Here is a 17,900-nt window from a genome sequence, read left to right on the forward strand (position 1 = left end):
GCATTCGTGGAAGTCCTTCGCGTTGAGAAGGATAGGCTAAAACATTTTACCTTCAGGAAATTCGAAACACTCGAAAAGCATTACGAGCCACACGATGGGGCTGAGAAAAGCAAGTCCACTGGGTTTACTCTCTGATCATAGAATTCTTGGACGAAACTCGTTTCCTCCGTCTCAACATGGATTCTCAAAGGCATATCATGTAAAACTCAGCTGAACAATTTCTTAATGCTTTGTACACCGACTTCGATATTAATATGCTAACTAAGCTACACTTCTTTTATTTTTAGGAAACATTTCTTGGGTAGTTCTCCGTAATCGTTTGTTCATAAGTAAAAAATCGCTTCAATTTGCACTCAATTGTAGTTGCAGGAGTTAATTGCTTACAGATCGTGCTGATATATTTCAGCTAACCATGCCACCGCCACCGGTCATATCAGCTATTCATTAAAGATATGTTATTGTGCCTTTGCTGTTCTTAATTATGCATCAACGCCTTATCCCTCCATATATCGTGTCTTAATCGCTTGATTACAGACGACTGCGTTACTGCCAGCCTGTAAAGAATTATTACAATAATCAAGTATCATTACAGACTGATCTCGACAACGTGCAAACGTGTTGCAGTGAATTGCTAAAACTATTTAGTTTTACTTTATGAAAACTGTGTCATTTCATCTGCGCCTTAATCCTATATATCTTCATATAAAATTTTCCGAGTGCCAGCAGTTCTTGTGTCCCCCCATCGTAGGCATTTCTCTCTTAAGGTGAAAGCCTTTAATGGCTCATCGTTGTTGTCAGCAAAAGTGCCACGCTTTTGCGGCGGCTCTAATATATGAAAAAATAAATGAATAAACCTCGTCTCCCACCGGGGAATCGAACCTCCACCCCTTGCATCCCCAGCCCAGCACTTCACTACTTCGCCACGCCCCGTTTTTTTTTATTCTTGTCAGCACGGTATTTAATGCATACCTTTAAATACAAGAAAGCGCTTTACAAAGTAATCATCCTTTAGGGGGAAAGTCCAATTGAAACATGCAACACCATACCACACAACTTAGCACAACTTCACTAAAACGGTGGCAAGGAAAGACAACACATCAATAATGGCAGCCAGTCCGGTTGATAGTCACTATCTTCGTAAGTGTCTCTAAGCTGGTGCACCATCTGGCCGAAATCACTACTGGGGGAAACTAGAGGCTCAGCATTCCGATCCAACATACGCGTTTTCCACAGGCTGTGCAGTCCAAGGAAGAAAATCATATCAAATGTTTCATGGGCATGTTCGGTCATTAAGTAATGCACACTTTGGGAATTCAAAATAAACTCTTTCTTCAGCGTTCTTTGCAAAACGTCCCAAAATAATATTGCATCTTTGCAGGCAATAAAACAGTGTTCGATGGTTTCAGGTGTAACACATAGCCGACAACTAACAGAAGAAACGAAAATATATATATTTTTTTTGTTTTGTGAAGCCACACTTCGGCAGAACTTCGGCATAAACTTTAAAGAAAAACGTTTAAGTGGAAGGCGAGGTCGGCATTTTGCGCACCCTTTTTAACATATGATGCCCCACACGATTAGAATAGAGCGAACGATATAAGGGAGGTGGGAACAACATAGATATAAATTATTTGTATACATTTTTCCGTGAAACAGAGAATAAGTACTCATAAGGAAAGTGAACTGCCAGAAAACGCACTGAATCGTAAACCTCTTTGATAAAACCAAATAATAAGGGCCGATCGGTAAAATTCGAAGAGACCACTAAGTTTGGAAGAAGGTTCACGAAGTTAGTTTGCAGGGATGCTCTGGTAATTGGATGTGAGCTATTACGGAAGAAAGAGAAACGAGCAACTAACTGTCTGACATAGAGATGTGTCAAACCTAGTCCGTCAGCAGAAACAGGCCTGAATAGGTTATCGCGCCGCATAGGCTCAAACCTGGACGACCATATGAACGTCCGGTGAAAGCTTTGGATGTAATTCATCGCGCAATGGGAAGTACCTGTAAAATATAATAAATTTTGCAAGCCAGAAACTTGTTACATGCCTGTGCTCGGCCAAAAATTGATAGACGGTGCGGAACAAAAGTCTGAGCATAGCTTTGGAGTGCCGTGACCCTCTCTTTCCAGTAACGCCCACTAGACTTGAATGCATGAAGGGGAACTCTGAGGTATTTAGGGGGAACACGAGACCATTCAATTCCAGCATAATGAATCGTCATTAATTGATCCCCAGGAACCGAACCACAGACCCGAACTTATAGACCTATTCATTTGAGCGCCAGATACAATGCCAAACTGCTCAATGGTGGTTATAATTTTGTCAATGCTGGGTTTGTCTGTGCAGAAAAACGCCAAATCATTGGCGTACGCAAGCACTTTGACTTCATTGCTAAAGGCAGCATAACCACGGATCTTGTTGTTTCGCAGTACACTCAAACAAAGTGGCTCTAGGTAGAGGGCAAAGAGTAGCGGTGACATAGGACAGCCTTGCTTCACGGATTATCGAATTGGAACAGGCTCTGAGAGGTGACCATTAACATTCAAGCGAGTGGAACAGTTGTAACAAAGTTGCACCCCTTTAAGTACAGTTGATCCAACATTTGCACGCTCGAGAAGAGAAAAGAGAAACTAATACCGGACACGATCAAATGCCTTCGCAAGGTCAATCTGGAGTAGAGCAAGCTGCCCATAAGAGCCAGAGCAAGATTCAAGAATTGTACGTGCAATATGTATGTTATTTTGTATGAAGCAGCCCCTCAAGCCACACGTCTGATGAGGGCCAATGAGAACCGCACGTCATCGCATGTTGTAAACGATTTGATAGAACTTTCGCAAAAATTTTGTAGTCCACCTTTGCCGACGTGATTGGCCTGTAACCATCCACTGGGAGCAATTTTTCTTTATCCGTATTTTTTGGAATTAATACTGTGTGATTCTTAGTAAAGGAGTGAGGGAGGACCCCGACATCAAAACTTAAAGCGAAAATATGCAGCAAGACAGGGCTTAGCAAAGGTTTAAAAGTTTTATGAAACTTGCATGATATGCCATCAGGGCCGGGTGCTTTAGAGAGGAGTAATTGATCAATTGCATGTTCTATTTCTTCCAACGTGAAAGGGCCATTGATAAGAGCACAAATATTAGGTTGAGGCATGAAAAGGAAAGATGATAAGAGCACAGTCATCATTCGATAAAGGCGTTATAAGAGCTGTGAAGTTAGCTAGTAGGTCCAAACCAGGAGTAGCAGAAGTGTCACTGAACAGTGCTGTGTAATAACTCACAAACACAGAGATTATACCACACGTTTTCGTTACTAGGGTGCCATTGGACATCATTCTCGGTATCAACTTGGCAATAGCATAACGGTGCTCGTCAAGTAGAGCTTGTCGCCTAGGGGTTTCACAGTGCAAAGCACGATTTGTACGAGATCGAACTCGGGCACCCCTGTATCTTTTAGCATCCTGTTTTTGTAGGTCACACTTTACCCTAGCAATTTCGTCTAAATATACTCCAGAAGCCTCACATTCTAATTCATAGAGGTCATACAAGCTCCAGTGTCCTCCCTTCAAATATCCTGTAATATAAATTCAAATTAGGTCTGTTTTGCGCCACGCCCCGGATTGTGAAACGCTCTTCATAATTCTTGTCTACAGTGAGAATGATAGCGAGATTCCGCTAGTGACAGATACTGCGCCTTTCCTTTCCTGTAGACGAATTATAGAACGCCGGTGAACTTAAATGCGTTCAATGAAATGTTGGTTGTGTTCGACAAGGGGCGCGCTATGTACCATCACGACAGGTCATTACGTCAGAAGGCGATTTAATGCGTCCGATCCAGACATCCGTGCGCCCTTTCATTTACCGCTTCCTCGGACGCCGCACCACACAGCAGACAGAAGCAGACCCAGATGTCTAGGAGGCGTTAGTACAGCTAGAATCAGCGGCGTTTGAAATTGATTTACAGGATATAGAAAAGGCGCAGTATCTGTCACAATTCTCCGCGTGCACGTGTACCATGCCGTAAAGGAAGGGAGGAATGTGAAACAGTAATCACCCTCTTTACTCGAAGCATCATTCACCGCCACACTCGCAACAAATGCGTAGCAGAATGCGGCACTCAGGCTTTCGCCTTTCACCACTTTTGTCGCCAAAGTGTCTCGTAATTTTCTAAATTAACCTGGCTCGCGTTTGTGACGAACATAATCTCATCTGCCAATAAAATGCTAGGTTTTCTAGCGCGCCACTTCCATAAGGTCCTCCAACATGTAAAGCAACTCGTTTACACGACGCTTGTCCGGCTGATATTATAATACTCGTCTGAAACTTGCCATCCGCGCATTCGCACGTCGCTAATGCTTTAGAGAATGTTTAAATGAGGGTTTAAATAGGGCTGTACAATATAGACCCCTTTTATAAATATTACGCCGGCTTCAGCTAGGCGCTGCATGCCCCATTAATGGCGGACCAGCGATGTTTTTTTGTAGTTTTTTTTAGTTCTAAATTACAGCCGTAACACTCTTGTGATTAATGCAGCACACTATGTTCACACAGTTAACCCGGCAGCATTACCTGTACCTGTGGAGGAGTAGCATACCTACTTAGCACTTTATATTAGCTTTTTTTTCTTTTTTTTTTCTTTTAGTTGCCAGTGACTCCACGTTTTGGAAGCATGCATTGAGGGAAAGCCAACTTAACCAATTGTGAAAGGGGTCTGTAACTTCATCTTGCTACTCGCCCAAAGTGAGCATTTTAATTTAGGTATGTTTCCGAATGCTCGAAGTGTGGTGAGGGATGCCAAACAAAAGCGTGTGAAAGTAGCTTAACTGGCGCTATCTCCCTCAACAACATTGCTTTCAACTTAAAATCCCATTCTGATCATAGAACCTTTAGTCTTTATAATAGCACGGTTTTAACGCGGCAGTTTTAAGGGTCCCGTGTCACAGAAAATCCGCTGTTGTCGTCGAAGGTTCCTATAACCCGATGAGGGAATTAATTGAGCCTAAAAGAAAAATTTGGTTAATTAGGGTAGGGCTAATAATCGAATCCAGGACTTTCTGATATTTTGAAGTGCAGGCTGTAGGCCGCGAAGGCGCCTTGGTTCAAGCTACATAAAGATGAACCTAGTAAACGTCGGATGCGAATGGGTCACGATAACGCATCGCGTTGCTCTTAAATGCGAAACTGGAGCGTCTCCCGAGATTCTCCTTTCCTGCAGCTCATCGAGAATTGGACACCTGCACCGCTGGTTCTCGCATTTCTTCCTGCACAGAATAGACCCTTCAACGTTTCATAACCACGCCGCCGTCCGTGCTATCGATTTACGTTTTTTTTTTTCCATCTCAGTTTTTCCTAGGACAGCGACCGCTTGGAGCGACCTGACCTGACGTGTCATATCGCAGCCAGGGGTAGGAGTGGTCTCTAGTTTCTGTTTCAACTGCAACAGCTCACCTAGTGACAGGAAGAGAAGTGAGGTTCAAAAATTAACGATTCTTGTGTACGCATGGAGCGATATAAGCTGAGGCGGTGGCTGAACTGTCGCTAGCGAGCGAAGGTGCCCATTAATCAGGGGCGATCGTTCGAACCTAGCTAGAATATAAAGTTTCTCTCTGTTTGATACCGTTGCAATGACAACGATACGATGTTTCAGTGGGCTTTTCTTCGGCCGCTATGCAAGGAATTGGGGCTTCGTCTCAATTGCCTAGACAATAGTTTCTATGATAGCTCCGTATTCCTGTCGCAGGCATCACCTTTAGTTTGGCAGTCCCCGAAAGTGTCACTGCGCATCATATAAGACAAGTCAGGCTACATTTTTACCCCACTCTTTATAGAATACTTCCTGCGGGGTATTTAAGGTAATAAAATTGGTTGGTTTGGTTTATAGGGTTTAACAACCCAAAGTGACTTAGACTATATGTAGGGTGAATGCCGTAGCGGAGGGCTGCAGAAATTTCCCCGCGTAGTGTTTTTTTGAAGTGCACTGACATCGCATAGTACACAGGCGCCTTGATCTACGGAAAAGCGGACGCCGCGGCCGGAATTGAACCCTAGCCTTCGGATTAGCAGCTGAGTAGCAGCTATCCCGGTGTGGCGATAATAAAATGAAATTCAATTATACTTATTACAGATGAACATCATTAGGTGCTGAACTGTTCGTGTCTAATAATTTCATCATTATCAGCTGGACTATACCGACTGCAGGGCGAAGGCCTCTCCCATGCCACTCCAGGTAACCTGGTCCTGTCCTAGCTGCATCCACTTGACCTCTGCGAACTTCTTAACCCGCTTAATCCGCCCACCTAACTTTCTCCCGCCCCCTGCTACGCTTTCCTTCCCTCATGATTAGTTCCATAAAGCACATGCCCTGCCCATGCCCATTTCTTCTTCTTGATTTCCACTAGAAGGTCATTAACTCGAGTTATTTCTCTGACCCACTCCTCGCGTTTCCTATCTCTTAACGTTGCACCTACCATTTTTCATTCCATAGCCCTCGGCGTTACCTCAACTTAAGTAGATCCCATTTCGTTAGCCCCCACATTTCAGCCCCATAGCTGACTACAGGTAAGATGCAACTGTTGTATACTTTCCTCTTTAGCTGTTATAATCTGCGAATGCTTGCCAAATGCGCTCCATCCAAATCTTATTCTCATTGTTATTTCTCTTTTATGCTCTGGATGTGCGGTTACTACCTGTCCTAAATAGACATATTCGCCTACCACTTCCAGTGCTGCACTGCCTGCAGTGAACTGCTGTCCCTTTCCGAGACTGTCGAACATTACCTTAGTTTTCTGCACATTTATTTTCAAGCCTACCTTTCTGCTCTTCCTGTTTAGGTCATCAATCACTCCTTGCAGTTTATCCCCTGGGTTACTTAGCAAGGCAATCATCAGCGAATCGCAGATTACTGAGGTATTCTCCATCTACCCTTTTCCCTAACTGCTCCCATTCCAAGTCTCTGAATACTTCCTCTAAACAAGCTGTGAATAGTACTGGGGAGATCGTGTCTCCTTGCCTAACACCTTTCTTTATGGGCATTTTGTTGCTTTCTTTATGCAGAACTATGGTTGCTGGGCAGCCACTATATATATCTTCCAGCACTTTCACGTACGGCTCGTCTACCCCCTGATTTCGCAATGCCTGCATCACCGCCGAGGTTTCAACTGAGTCAAATGCTTTTTCGTAATCAATAAATGCTATGTATAGGGGCTGGTTACATTCCGAGCATTTTTCTATCACCTGATTGATGGTATGGATATGATCGAGAGTAGAGTACCGTTTCCGAAACCCTGCTTGATCCTTTGCTTGATTGCAGTCTAAGGTTGTCCTGATTCTATTAGCGATTACCTTAAATACTTTATACGTAACAGGCAGCAAGCTGATTATTCTTTAATTTTTCACGTCCTTAGCGTCCCTTTTCTTATGAATAATTATAATATTTGCGTTCTTCTACGGTACCGGTACCTTCGATGACACCAGGCACTGTGTATACAGGGTGGCTAGTTTTCCTGGCATGATATCCCCCCCGTCCTTCAACAAATCCGTAGTTACCTGATCCTCCCCGGTTGCTTTGTTCTGTTTCATAGTTTTTCTTAACCTCGTCCTTCGTCACTGGCGGAACGTCTGGCTGCTTTTCTCTACTGCCTATCTCACTACTGTGCTTACTCCTTCGGTTACTATACAGATCAGTACAGAACTCCTCGGCTACTTTGACTATCATTTCCATATTCATAATGACACTGCCCGCCTTGTCCTTTAGCGCATACATCTGATTTTTGCCCATAGGCCTAATTTTCTCTTCGCCGCTTTTCAAGATGCGCCGTTCTTTAGAGCATGCTCAATTTTCCCCATGTTATACTTCCTTATGTCGGCGACTTTACGCTTATTGATTGGCTTTGATATCTCTGTCAGTTCTATCCTGTCTGTTGGATTGGAAGCTTTCAAACTTTGGCGTTTCTTAATCAAATCTTTCGTCTCCTTAGATAGTTTACCGGTATCCTAACTATCCTTACCTCTACCGCGCACTCAGTAATGATATATCTGAAATTGTTGTTCATTGCTTCTACGCTAAGGTCATCATCCTCGTTTAAAGCTGAATATCTATTCTGTAGCCAGATCCTGAATTCTTCTGCCCTCCTCCTCACTGCTGATTCGCTGATGGACTTTTTTTGCACTAATCTGTTACATTCCTTCTTCAGATCTAGACTAATTCGAGACCTTAGCATCCTGTGGTCACTGCATTGCACCTTTCCGATTACCTCTGCATCCTGCATAATGCCGATATTAGAACACAGTATGAAGGCAATTAAGTTTTTAGTCTCCCCGTTAGGGCTTTTCCATGTCCACTTTCGGTTCTTCCGTTTCCTGAAGAAGGTATTCATGGTTCTTAAGTTACTTCGCTCTGCCAACTCCCCCCTGCTGTTCCGAGAACCAATGCCATAGTCACCCACTGCCTGGTCTCCTGCCTGCTTTTACCCTACCTTGGTATTGAAGTCGCTCATTAGCAAACCTGCATGGTTACTTCCCCCATTTCCAATTCTACTTCTTGTAGAAGCTTTCGACTGCCTGATCATTATGACTACATGTAGGCGCGTAGGCCTGTACAGCCTACAGTTTTTACCGCTTAAGCTTAATTACGATGACTGGCACCCTCTCATTAATGGTATAGAATTCCTCTATATTACCAGCTATATGCTTATTGACAAGAAACCCTATCTCTAGTTCTCGTCCTTCCGATAAACCTTGATAACACAGTACATGTCCGCCCTTTAGTATAGTATACGCCTCATTTGGCCTCCTAACCTCATTAAGCCCTATTATATCCCGTTTCATGCTCTCTGATTTCTCTAACAGTAATGCTAAACTACAGTCACTAACTAGGGTTCTAGTGTTAAACGTTGCCAGGCTCAGTTTGCAATGGTGGCCTGCGCTGTGCAAGAGATTCTTAGCACCCTTTGCTGCGTTGCAAGTCTGACCGCCGCCATGGTCAGTTGCTTCGCCGCCGCTTAGGACTGAGGGCCAGAGGTTTGTTAGAGTATCAATCGGAGGTTGTGGCTAATTACTGTACCAGGGTGGCCAAATCCTATTCTGGTGAGGGAGTGCGTTTCTGGAGGTGTTCACCGGATAGGTCGCACCCCAAACGTGTTTGTGCAATTCCATCGCCACGCTGATTCTGCATTTTAATCCGGTGGGGAATTGCGCGGCAACGGGATTGGAACTACGGTCCTCTTGCACGCCAAGCGGATGCTCTGCATCTACGCCACCGCTGCACTTACGCTCTTGAAACGTCACTGGATGTGAAAAGGACAAGAGTAATTTATTCCTGTCCTTTTCACAATCAGTGACGTTTCATCACGATGTACATAGTATGCAGGTTTTCTTTTAATGCTGTAAAAAGGGAAATGGGTGTTTTAATTGAATACGTTGGCTGATATTTTTATTGCATGCATTAGAGGGATGCGGTGTTCAGAGATCATTTATGATCACCGATTGTGTGGGGTGTAATGCTTGCGAAATGAGCCTCTGACCACTTTAAGCCGTGCGAAACACTTTGTCAGGTTGTTTTTTGGCCGAAGTTGCCTCGGTCATTATGGGCATCGTCATCATCATTTACTCATTTGGCCGTCAGGACCTACTAGAACACGCGTTGCTCTTCGAAACAAAACTACAGTTTTGTGACGTCAGTTTTACTGCACGCTCGTACTTACATACAGTGCCTAACATAAGGCTAAATACGGGCAAAATGCCCTTTTGTATAATCGTGTCGGCAATGTCTCGAGTTGCGTAAGCGGTACAACGTAACGATTGCGCTATCTTGGTACGTGCCCTGCTGACATCACTCATTTAGCGCATTTTTATTTTTTTTAAATGTGAGGCTAAAAAAAAAAAATTAACACCCTTCAACTTGTGCGGACCGTGATGTTTCAAATTGAGCCTAATTGTCTTAACTTTAGTTATTTGATTGCTTTATTATTATTTTTTTTTTCACAGGTGGGAGAGATGCAATAAATAGTATCGGTTCTGTTTTTTTCTCAATACATAATTGGATTTTTTTTTTTTCTTTGAAGCGAAGCCGGTTCCGAGCTCTTCTAGATATTCTACTGAGGAGTCCCAGCGCTTTCAGCTTTTGACTTTGAAAGAAAATATGTTGGTATCGCGAGCATACAATGTAACCCTTTCACATCAGTGTGTAATATAATGCGTAGCGCCCATTTTTGATCTCCCATCCGCCACTTTCCAGCCAGCGCAGCGTCTCCCCTCGTGTGCTTCCTGCCGGCTCAAACGAACCGTGACGTTCTCGAACCATTAGCAGCTGCCTCCACCGCGGTTGCGTACAAGCGGTCCCCTTACGCGGCGGCTTTCAGCTTCCGCGCGGAGTTGGTATTGCGCCTTTCATTTGATGCGACAATATGGCTAAGCCCTTCACGCCCCCGTTTTTAAGTGGCTGCATGCGTGCGCCTCTAGGAGAATGAGGGAGCGCGCGTGTGTGGAAACGCAAGAATGGCCGATGTTGTATCTTTTCTTCTTTCATGTAACTTTTGCTAACGGATGCCCCCATCAACGTGACCAGCTTAGCGCTACAAGGAATAGTCTGTAGGCATTGTGGAAAGAATAGTAGGCGGTCTGCTTTGAAAAAAAGAAAATTCGGTTAATCCAGCCCGTGTCCTGTGTGCGAATGCCTTCTTTTAGCCGATTGTAGCCGTTTTGTAGATGAATTACCGAGAGGCGCAGAACTCAGGTTTGCTCCATGCAAGCTGGCGCCGAAGTACCGTATTCTCGGTCTTTACAGGTGCTGCCGATTATTTCACCTCTCAGTTCCGTTTATTTATTTTTGATTTTAATTTATTTTTTTAGCATGTAGCTTGTGCACGGACATTTCCTGCGGCGTCCGAGGGAGCGGCTTGCGAGGCATGCATCCGGGCAGGCAGTCGCGGGGGTAGCGGAGTAGCGGAGTAGCGGAAAACCGGGCCGCCGCGAGAGACGAGTGCTGCGGGACCGTCATTCGAGGAGACCGCGTCAGGGTCCGACCTTGGCCGCGAGATCGGCTTCCGCCCAGCGTCGGCGGTGCGAACACGCGGCTAGAGGGACTTTAGCGGCTGGCTGCTCTTTTTTTCCCACGCGTGCGCTCTTCTACCCTGCCAGCTACTTAGCGGAACTGCCGACTCTACGTGCCGCGTCCAAGGAGCTTGGGAATGCGCGCCTTCCTCCCTGACCCTCTGATCCTCAAAAAAAAAAAAAAAAAAAGAAAAAAAAAGAAAAAAAAAAAAAAAAAGAGAGAGAGAGAGAGAGAGAGAGAGAGATAAAAGGCGTTTCATCATCGCCGGCCGCAATTTGGTACCTTTAAATAGCTCTCGTTATGTCTTTCGCGCGTCCGCCGTTGTCATTGAAGAGTGTGATGCAGAGCGCGATGCTTCTACGCAGTTCGTGATTGAAGACGTCGGTACCACTGATTTCCGCGAGCAACGCGCTGGCCCCCACATTACAAGCGGATTAAGCCACTCAGAGAAATGATGCTGTGAACAGGCCCTGAAAACACTGAATGCCGGCCTAGCCATGAATTCACTAGTGAAATCTGAATATAACAAAAGCATGCAGCCATATATAGTAGGCTGGTCTCGTGCTGCATATGTGATACCGTGTGCTAAATGGGCTATTATATTTTTGTTGCTGCCGTTTTATTTTGCCATTGAAGGTACTGCCACCTCGGGTGAATTTGACTGCAATGAAAGCTCGGCTGACTTAAAATCTGCTAAATGGCGTTTCTTCTAGCGCGCTCCTTCTGCGGGCGCTTCGAAATTCGAGACGATGTTTAGGCCTCCACGTGTTTGTGGGACGCGGTCTTTAATTTAAAAGACGTCAAGCAGCACCGGAGGGAGAAAAGAGGTATAGTGGGATCGAAATCAGAAATTTTAGGCTTGTGTCCATTTGCTCTTCTTGTTCTGTTGTTTATTTCTTAATTAATTTTCTGGTTACAAGAGATGTCTGTCAACTGCCGCCATCTGGGGACGTTAAGTAGCGTCAGTTGCGCAACTTTGGGAGTGCTTATCTGCGATGATGTACTATTCGATGCTTTTCAAAGCAGATCCATATCTGTTCAGAAATACATTACTTATCGCATGCTGATCCCCGCTTGTTCCGTGCGATACAGCATTTGGTAGCCGTGCGGTGGCTAATTCTTTCATGGCGCTTAAATCTGCTACGCTGACTCGCCGTGCAGGAGACAGCGAGTTGTTCGTTCGTACGACTCAGGTGCTGTCTATGGCCATGCGAGCCTCAAAGAATAGAAGGAGGTGGGGGGGGGGGGGGGGGGGGGGTTGCACTCACCTCATCTAAGGCGTGTACGTTAAGCGTCTGTCTGGTTACTCGCCGCCGCACTTGAAGTTTGAAAGTGTCGTACTTCTTCCGGTAGTAGAGCAGTTCAAGCCGCGGAAAAGACGGCGTTTCCCCATTACAGATAGAATATCATGCATGACGGCACCTTCACCTTGCAAAGCCTGTGGATGCGAGCACAATATAATTTTGGGAGCCAGACTCTCATGGTGTGGCGAATGGTACGTGCTGCCACCCAGTGAAGAAAATGAGTCGGGTTTCTTTGCCAGGGGATAACTTGACGATGATTGTGATGCAAGCTGGCGAAACCACCGGTATAATCCAACAACCGTATTTTTCAAACTATAGTCCGCGGACTATACATGTTTAGTGTTGAATTTGTGTGTGTGTGTGTGTGTGTGTGTGTGTGTGTGTGTGTGTGTGTGTGTGTGTGTGTGTGTGTGTGTGTGTGTGTGTGCGTGCGCGTGCGCGTGCGCGTGCGCGCTCTGTGTGCGTGGACTATACACGATTTTATTTTAGGACCATTTGTCATAACTGAAGAAGCTTGCGTTAGCTGTCGAAGTAAGACAGATGAACAAAAAAACCGCCTCCAACAATTTATTGTACTAAACCACATAGGTAAATTGGCTCTGATATGCTATATTAGCTTCGATATGCAAGTGAATGCTACTCGCAGTGGCCGATTTAAGAGCTTGGATTTGGATCATATGCACAAAACATCGATGCATAACGCCACGTGTGGCGCAGTCCATAAATAATGGCTGTGATGGCCCCCAAAAGGCCAACAGCCTTCACGGCAGCATTCAAGCTCAGTGCTGTCGAGGGTAAGCTATCACTGAAGTCGAACTCATCAGTGCCGAAAGAATTTGACTTCCATGAAAAACGTGGGATGTGGGCTGCTTCCGTGAAAAATCTGAGAAATTAAGTTCAGAGATGAGCACTACATTGGTCACACATTTAAGGAAAGCGGGCATCTTGGGTATACGACAGCCATGGGAAATTGGCAGTCCGTTATGTACTGCGGAGATAAGAGTGGTTGCGCATATTATTTCGTCTGAGAAGGTGTGCAGAAATGCAAAGGTGGCCCATTGTGGTGGCCCGCTGGGTTATAAAAAGGAATCGTTTGGGTGTTCGACAGAGCACGAGAGTATATAGGTCAAATGCGCTGGAAGGCTGGGCGAATAGCACAGTCATCTTGCTCATTGAGAAGCTGCACTTCGCACGAATGTAAAGGAAATCTGGACACAATATAATGGTTAGTGCACTGAACCGCTGCTTGGTGAGGCGGATTTTGGTCGCGAATATTTCAAGCTTATACGTCGTCTTAACGTCGCGTACTGCGTCCTTATCTTCGCCTAGATTTTGTGCGAGGCAAACAAGCCACGGCTAAAGAGGATGTTAACGAGTTGCGAGATGTTAACTAAGTCGGTTTAATTGCGCGCTTTACGACGGATTCTGTGCTCATGATTGATGCCAACGTTTTCCTACTTCTCCATTCTCCTATAGCAAATATTTGCACAGAATGATAGTGTTTACAGCTACATGAGTTGAGATATCCGTACTACTTTAATCTTCAACATACAACAGATACCGCAAGCTAGCTGCAATATCTGCCGTTCTAGTTGTTTTGGGGACTGGTGAATTTTGTTGTTGCTTTGTGAGAACACAAAAGTAGACATCAGTGTGAAAACGATGACTTCATCTCTGCTGAATGCTTACAAAAAAAAAAAAAATTAAAACATGTGTGCTTTGAATATCGTCGGCCAGCAGATAGAGCCCCGATTCGATGACGTGCTTGAATGTATTGAATTATGCGTGGATCTAGTTTGTTATAATTAGTGCAGCAGTAACTTTTCAGCTCCAACAGTATCTTTTTTTTATGTTACGTTATTCTGCGTTAATTAATTTACCCGACTCAAGATCTTTCGAACAGTTGCGGACGTCGCATTCTACAGCACAGCGCTTGTTACCAGTGCATGTCATGCTGATAACTCAACTTTGGGAATCACCCTTTGTTTGCATGTGTTGCGTCTGCACCGGGTACTCGCGTTGGCACTGGGTCGTTGGCATAATTTCTGAATATTCATTAATTGTTCGATTTCATCAACGCACTCTGGTCGTCATTATTCAGCTAAATTTCAAAATGCGTTTTAGACGGATGCCTAAAAAATCTCAAAATAATGACTGCAGCTATCCGCTTTGAGATGACAGGCACAGATTCCCGTTGAAAATTTCAGCTTCGTTAGCAGCCGAGCTCTCCCGCCGTGCTGTATTTAATCCGATGAGTGAGTCGCCTGCTGCGACATGACCTAATGGCGCTCATGACATCTATCTAGGTTTCTGGATGCCTACTTGAGAGCAATGGTGAACGCGATGTAACGATACCCAGAAACTTTGGGCAATTTCGACGAAATAATTTCTGAATGTAATTCTTTCACATATTGTATAAATGCACCACAACAATCAGTATATTAGCAGATCTTCCGTCGGCAGACTTGTAGTTTTTTGCAGTTTTCAAAACCGCACCCCATTGGTTTTCTATGGCAGTCTTAACCACTCATTGCTGGAACAGGAGGAACCTCAGAAGCAGCTTTTTCAGCGCAGTGGAGGCTTAGACCGTTTATAATAATATATTTTAAAAATTATTTACAACAGTCCATACTTGTCTCACAATTTACTTTTTTTTTTCGAGAACGAAGCTCATCGGTTTGCTATGAAAGCTTTGACTGCTCGGTGCAATCACATGAAAAAAAAAAAAAAATTAAAACCAAATTTTCGCCACTCATCGTAAGCTTATGCCATCCCCATCAATACGTGCGAAGCGGTGTATCCCACATTTCCATTCCAATTAAAATGCGTCCCAGATTCCTGGACTTGACTCTTTCAATACAAGGCCGCATGTCGCCGCACAGTTAGCAGCCCCTTTCAACCCTCATTAATATGGTTCATCGATTAATAATATAATAATATAATAATTGGTTCACATGAAGGGAAAGGCGCAGTATCTGTCACACTTGCTCTGTGGACACCTGAACCGCGCCGTAAGGGAAGGGAGGAAGGTGGAGGAGAAAGAGAATCAGGACAAAGCTTCGGAAATTATTTCCGGGTTACGTTTTTGTCATCTTCCTTGAAGTTCGGCTGCGAGCGTTTCTGCTTCCTCGTGGCTTGGAACAGGTGTCTCTCGTGCGACTGCTGAGCGGTGACATGCCCACTTCACGTACTTGATAACGGCACGTGTTGGAACGCTTCGCAGCGGGGAATGCTCTTGAGATATGAGAGCCCGCACTCCATTCATGCACAAGCTGGGTCGTTGCCGCCCTATGAAAGATGCGTTCTTGCACACGTAGTAGTGGACGTAATCAATACAAACTCAATTGAAGGAAATCACCATGCTTCGAAAGTAATTAATTTCCGCATCCTTCAGTGCGTTCGTTGTGCGTATTTGTCGTGCAGAGGGCCTGACCTTGTATGTGCAGCACAATGCTCGTTTTGCGCATCATTAGTGGTAGGTGCGATACTAATCTGCCTGGCTAAAGTGTGCCGTTTTTTACGACACCTCATCCCCTTTTAACTTATTGCCTTGTAAACTTTCTTTCATTGCATGTATCTCTTCTTCCTAAGGCGTTTTTTTTTTTCGTTTTTTTTTAAAGCTGGTAACTTTCATGAACTGCAAAATTATGCCATTCAAAATGTCGTTTGCTTTCTTGCATTGCCGCGTATACTCGAGTAAAATGAGAGCACAGCGAAATTCAGCCACTGCAAGCTGTAACGGACTTACCGCCCACCATTCCGTACCTTTTGGCGTTGCAGATATTCTGACCAAGCGAATTTTTTGAACGTCGAATCGTTTATGAACGCAATTGTTTCGTGTATCGGATGATTCGACAAAAAACAGCCAATACGTCCGCAGATCACCCATCGCGAAGCTTGTAGTTTTCTGCTATAAAACACATACATACATACATCACAATCGTGGCTTGCGAATGCGCTAGTCACATGGTTTTATTTGTATTTCGCGGGCTTTCCTTCGTGCCTGGAAAAAAAGATACACGTGATGCTTTCTTTATCGCAATTAATGGAATGGTAGTTTCTGAAGGTACTCAAATTTTCCAGTTCACATTTATGGTCCAAAGTCAATATTTAGTAAATTAGAAAAATTAACATAATTTGTTAAGTAATTGCAAAACAAAAAAATTCCTTATGGTGCGCAAGGCGGCCGGCAGTTCTATGCAGCTGGTTTCCCTTATCTTCCTGATATATATTATTTTCTAACATTTAATTCAATTTAACAGGGACACCTGGTGTATATAATGTAGCCAAGGTTTTACAAAATACGGTGCGTCCAGCCCCGTTACATCTCCTGAGAGCTCTTGAGAGTCGGATGTGCCAGTCTGCAGTATTTTTTTGTTTGCTTATAGGTTAGTTAAATATTACAGAAAATTTTTAAATCTTTTTGTCTATTTGTCTGAGGCAGAAACAGTCAAAGCAAAAGTTGTACATCGGCTCGAAAAACGCCTACCTATGTTGTTTCCTTCAAGCTACTATTTCCGTAGCTTTATTTATTGGCCTTTGAAGAAAGCCTGCAAAATACAAAAACAACCACGTGATAGGGCAGCACTTTGAGCGCTCCCATACAATGGATCAGCTAACGAAGCTTAGAGTTCTATGGCTCGCAATCGTTAGCGCCCTCACAGTATAGTGCAACTGTCATAGCTCGCACTTCAGTGTCCTCTGACGGCGCTGATGATCTCATGGTATAAAGCTCATCTCAGGCGTTTTAGGCTTACTGCTTGCGTCGGTCGCAAATAGCGGCCATTGTTTTGTCCGGCACCCGAGAGAATTCCGTTTTCACGGTACGGTCGCGAGTAAAAATGATTAGCACACGTGACCGATCATTAGATCGCCGGAATGACAACGCGTGGAGCTGCGTTGACGAAGAGGCTGGTAACGAAAGTGGCGCACCGTTCCCATTCTTTAGCATTAGAGGGGTTCAGCGAACTGTCACCGCTCAGCAAAATTTTTTTGTCTCGCCCTCTCAGTTTCCTTTTTTTTTTTTTTTTTTTTTAATACTAACATCGAAGTCGTTGACCAGCCAAACGGAAATGTCGCATGTACACTAACGTAAGGCTGGCACTTCGACGCTCGGGTGGTGACGCGCTTGATAAAAGTTAATTTGTACCGTCACCCCCTGCGCTGCAAAATGGGAACGGCCCGGGAGGCATGTCTGCGAACCGCAGCGCTGCGTGATGAGATATCACAGTTCTGGACACAAGTTACTTGTGCTAATATTTTTTTTTTTTTACTCGTGACTGGACCTGTAGCTAACTTTTACACAGGGGTTATAATTCGCCGGATGATGCCTGTCAGGGTTAGACGTGAGTTTCGTTCAAGTTGCCTCGGGCTGAGTTTTTGAATGTTACGAGGTCTTGTGTACTCACAACAAATTCAAACGAAAGCGAAAAACGGCACGAGCTCAAATACCCGGCGTTGGAACCCGTATTCAACTAAGGACGCAATCTGGGCCTCTTGCTGTGATGATCGATATACTGCAATGTTGTCGCTATGTGACCTGTTC

The 17,900-nt window shown here is 44.5% G+C and overlaps 1 protein-coding gene across 1 annotated transcript in view; it reads left to right on the top strand.

Moving 5' to 3' along the window:
* LanB2 (laminin subunit gamma-1) overlaps positions 1-17,900 on the top strand; it is a 161,814-nt gene that overhangs the window by 35,400 nt on the left and 108,514 nt on the right. The window lies entirely within an intron of this gene.

This window comes from Amblyomma maculatum, unplaced genomic scaffold (assembly GCF_055883805.1).
Source record: "Amblyomma maculatum isolate TAMU_Amacu unplaced genomic scaffold, ASM5588380v1 scaffold_18, whole genome shotgun sequence".
Classification (NCBI taxonomy): Eukaryota; Metazoa; Arthropoda; class Arachnida; order Ixodida; family Ixodidae; genus Amblyomma; species Amblyomma maculatum.